This window comes from Euprymna scolopes, chromosome 2, assembly GCF_053919585.1.
Source record: "Euprymna scolopes isolate OS-2025 chromosome 2, ASM5391958v1, whole genome shotgun sequence".
NCBI classification, from domain to species: Eukaryota; Metazoa; Mollusca; class Cephalopoda; order Sepiida; family Sepiolidae; genus Euprymna; species Euprymna scolopes.
In genome coordinates, this window is record NC_136483.1 from 102,338,001 (window position 1) to 102,343,000 (window position 5,000).

General features: G+C 39.0%; 1 protein-coding gene across 1 annotated transcript in view; it reads left to right on the forward strand.

Moving 5' to 3' along the window:
- LOC145293493 (carboxypeptidase B-like) overlaps positions 1–5,000 on the forward strand; it is a 119,575-nt gene that overhangs the window by 66,958 nt on the left and 47,617 nt on the right. The gene's annotated exons all lie outside the window — the stretch shown is intronic.

Below are 5,000 nucleotides of genomic sequence, written 5' to 3' on the forward strand. Positions count from 1 at the left end.
TCTTAAATAAACAACTTAATACCAAGTGGTTTTGCCTTTCTTCCTAACGGGGGGGGGCATCAACCTACCCACACCCTTACTTTGTTACATTACCTCCCCTACTTAAAAGAAACAATATTGAGATCAATATTTTTTCTAACCCACTTCTTTTTACTTGGCCTTAATACTAGGGAATCTCTTTAGTTTTACAATTCATAATATTTAGCTATTTGGTTAATAAAAGAAGAAAATTTTTAAAAGCTTTATCTTTCATGCACATGCAAAAAGTTTTCTTTCAGAGTGCGTGTTTTTTTGTTTTGTTTTTTAAATCTGCTTTCAGTTCATTATGGTTTTATAAGGGTCCAAAACCCTCATTATTACTATTTTAAAAGAATTTTTCTTGTTTTTTTACATATATACATATATATATATATTTGATGCATGCAATTATTTATTCGATAGTTCATTTTTCTCCTGCTCTTTCTTGATTACCCGGCTTCAGTCTTCTTCACATATGTATCTCCAACTTTGGTAGGGTATTAGATGCGGGGTTTGTTGGTAGTCTCGGTTCTGTACCAGATTGATCAGGACTGGTGGCATTATCAAAAACCACGGTAGCGTTCCCCACTTCATGCTCATCCCTATTCATTTCAAACATCGAATGGACTTTTCCTTTTAAGCGCTCTAATTGAGGATTACACTCATCCTCATCTACTTTATTAGCATCTTTTCTAGCCCTTAGGATGCTATTGATGTGGCTTACTCTCCATTTCCCATACACTAGAAAAGCTATTATCATCACGATCAAGATGATTATTGTGGGATATAACCATTTACTTACTTCTTCCCATCTACTTCCCATTTACTCTTCACTGTTCATAACTCATCTACTAACTCGTTCATAGCGGTCTTTCCGACTGGTTTCAGAAGAGGTGGAATTTCGTGAGCTTCTATCTTCGGAAATTCCTTAGTGATAGGGGCCCATACTTTTGACCACTTTACACGTGGTATTTTAATTAATGACAGAAAGTCATTCCGGAGCTCAAACTTCTCTGTAAGTTTATAGGACGGCAAGATCTCCATAGTTGGGCCAAACGCTGCACAACTCATAGGTAAATTTCATAGGTGGATGAATAAGTATTTCACCTTGTTGTCGTTCCTTACAGACTTCACTTACTGGTTGAGGCACAAACTTTCAGTGCATTCATGCTACACGAGAGTATGAATTTGGTTCGGGCGGGGTTAAAAGCTATTTCTTCAGTTTCAACTTTGTATCTTGCTACTGCTCTCTCCTCAGTGATGTTATCGGTAAATTAATTACATTAAACACCTCGAAGTCGCTACCTCCAGTCAACAAAGGTAACTCAACCACTACGTAAATCTTATCATTTTGCATAATTGTAGCACAACTTAAGGTTTTATAATATTCCCATAGACTCTTCTTTGGATCTACTGGTAAGCGTAAAGCATGTGGCAAGTCTGACTGAATCATCCCGAGTATTGTTTTTAAGTCTTTGGGAGGTATGATGCTCGGTGACATGTGCGCTAATGAAAATAAATCTAATTGTGTTCTAACATGTTCCATTGCCAATGTCAATAACTGAATTGATGAGTCGAGTTGGTTTGTCATCATCATCAGTTCCAGTATTTGCCCAATTACAGCCTCTACGGTACTTATTCTTCTAGTTAAATTTCCGTTTAGGCTGGTGACCGTATGAGATAGCCAGTTAATTCTTTTTCTATGTTCTGTTAGTTCGTATCTAGTAACATTCACTATCGATAAACTTTCCCCTACGACGTGCTTTATCTTCTGTTGATTTTCCTCTAAACCGCTTATATGCTTTCCTAATGCCTCTGTATCACTTTCTGATACTGTACCGAATAATATGTGTAGTGCTTTACCTACAAAATGTAGTATAGATCTCTTTCTAACTCATTTTTGAGTCCAATATCCCTAAAATATCCTCCAACGTATCGGAGTCTTTGCTTCATCTTATCTAGTCCTCCTAGTGATGCAAATAACGTTGGTTAAAATTTATCCCAAGTTTTGATTGATTTTTCTGCATTTGCAGATTTAAGTCCGCCGCTAAGTCAACTTCGTGTTCTAGTTCCCTTTGAACCTTCCAATACGCTCCCAGATCGATGATGAATGTCAAGATCCACTTAGAGTGTGTAATTGTCACCTCACTGGTCTTCTTAAATATTGGGCTGTGTGTGTGGCGCAGCACTACTGTCCATCCAGCCATCATTACTATCATCATTATCAGGTGACGCATCCTACAAATACACAGAAATGCTCTTTTATTATTTGTTCCATTTTTATTTCAATCACTCAATTCCATTTCCCCAAATAACTTTACGATAGAATTAATTGGACTTCCTTCGTCTTCTTTATCTTCTTCATAGCTATTTTTAATTTTCCCTCATTTTGAGATAACATTGATAGGTCGTTTTATGCTGCTTCTCAGAAGTCTAGGTCCCATCGCTTCACCTATTACTTCTGGGGGCTGTGTCGACGGAATCGTATTGCTCTCTGATTCTTCAGCCCTATTCTCATTACCAGCTTCTATCTCTCCGTACCGATAATGGAATATAATCTTCAGATCCCCAACCTTCCGAATCTAGAGGCATAGTTGTTATCTCTGTTAGCAAGTCTGTATCCTCTACCTCAAATTCTACCTCTAACTCTCATCTGCTATCTCATCATCAGCCCACCTATCCGTATCTTCCCGATCTCCTTCCGGATCTATCAGGTTGGCTTTCCTTACAGGTCTGTCTGTCTGTATATTAGGCATTTTCCACTCCCTAATATTGGTTTCACAGATATCTGAGGTGTAAACCCTCTTCGTTTTATTCGTCAGTTGATCCCATATTTTATATGTTACCGGTCCCGTTTGTTTTACTATCCTATAGTACGGTTTCCATCTAGGATCTGATTTTCCTTTTCTAACCTGTGCTCTGTAGTATACCGGGTCGCCAACTCCATATGTTTTCTTAACCCTTCCATCGTTGACTCTTTTGTTTCGCTTTTTCTGTGCTGAGCTAATCCTTCAACGCACTTCAGCAAACAGAGAATGCTGCTGCTCAATCATTTTTTTATGATTTTCTTCCCCAGTATACCTTTTTTTTGGTAGTAAAAGATTATCTAATGGTAACACTACATCTCTACTGTGCACCAGGTAATATGGAGAGAATTTAGTCGTATCGTTATGTGAAAATCTGGCTAAGGCCTGATTCAAGAACAAGTCCCAATTCTTGACTTCGTCCTCTGATAACTTTGACAGCGTATCTCCCAAAAACCTATGGAATCTCTCTACTTTAGCATTGCTCTGGAGGTGGTATGGAGAGGTGGTAATATGTTTCACTCCTAAATATCTCGTCACCTCCCTTATAGTGGCATTTACAAATTCTCTGCTGTTGTCTGTCACTAACATACGTGGGACACCATACCTAGGGAAAATTTCATTCATAAATATCTCCGCCATGGTCTGTGCATCCTTCCTTTGCACCAGGAATGCCTCTACCCAGCTAGTTAACCAATCGACCATGCTGACTATATACTTATTTCCCTTGTTACTACTATTATATGGCCCTGAGACATCCATGCTCCACTTCTCAAATGGATATGATGGAATATCAGTCTCCATTAGGGGTGTCTTAGCGCCTTTAACAGCCCGCTTCTGGCAAGTGACACATTCCGTCACATAGGAGTGGATATGTTTATACATACCAGGCCAATAGTATTTCTTCGCTAAAATCGAGTAAGTCTTATCAATACCTACATGACCTAACCCGTCATGTGCTACCTGCACTACACTGGCCCTCACGTGACCATCCGGGACATACAAGCGTAACATTGGGTTCTTTTCCTCCCCATTTACATAGTACACCCGATCATCTTCCACCGGGTATTTTCTCGATTTTGAAAGCGGTAATTTCCCTTCTACTAGCGATTTCTTAAGTTCGCTATACTCTTTGTCCCTGCTCGCTTCTAACTTAAGTAGCTTCAGGTCTATCAATTTCCACGCAATCTTATCGGAATCGTCTTCTTGAGAGTCATTTTCTTCTGGCTCTATTTCATCTTCCATCTCCGAGGGCCTATTCTGCAATTGCTGAGAGTTGAGTATGCAAATTCTATAGTTATTATCATTAACTAGATTCTGATCACTAGCGTCAGCTTCTTCCCCTACCGCTTCGGGAATTCTAGATAATAAATCTGCACATGTGTTCTCTTTTCCGGACAGGTACTCTATCTTACAGTCGTAGCCACTCAGTTGCATAGCCCACAGTTGCACCTTTCGATTGTTCCATTCAGCATCGAACAAGTACTGTAATGGACGATGATCAGTTTTTATCACGAACGTCGCACCCGCTAAATAAAAATGCAGCTTTTGCAAAGCGTACGCGATGGCATAGGCCTCTTTTTCAATCACGGGCCACTTCTGTTAGGTCTTTGTTAACTTGTGAGAGAGAAAGTAGATAGGCATTTCATCCTTTATTCCCAGGATTACAGCTTCTGCCTCTTCACACGGCTGAGTCAAGCAAGCTCCTATACACGTATCACTAGCATCCGTATATAGGACCATAGGCTTGTTCAAATCGGGATAAATCAATAAAGGAATGGATGTCAGTTCCGCTTTTAACGTATCGAATGCTTTCTGAAATGCCTTGGTCCAATTGAACCTAGCATATTTTTTCGTTAGATTAATTAGTGGTATAGCTATTCTAGAGAACCCTGCTATGAACCTTCTGTAATAACCTACAGTTCCTATAAATGCTCTAACTTGTCTAACTGTTTGAGGTTCTGGTATTGCCCTTATAATCTTTACTTTCTCAGTATCTGGCCTTACTCCAGATTGGTCTATGATAAATCCTAAATATTTAGTCTCTTTTCTCATAAATTGACACTTTTCTATTTTTAGTTTCAAGCCATGATATTTCAGACGATCTAACACAGCCTATAAATGCTTAAAGTGCTCTTCCAGGGTTTTTGAGAATATTAAGATGTCATCTAAATATGC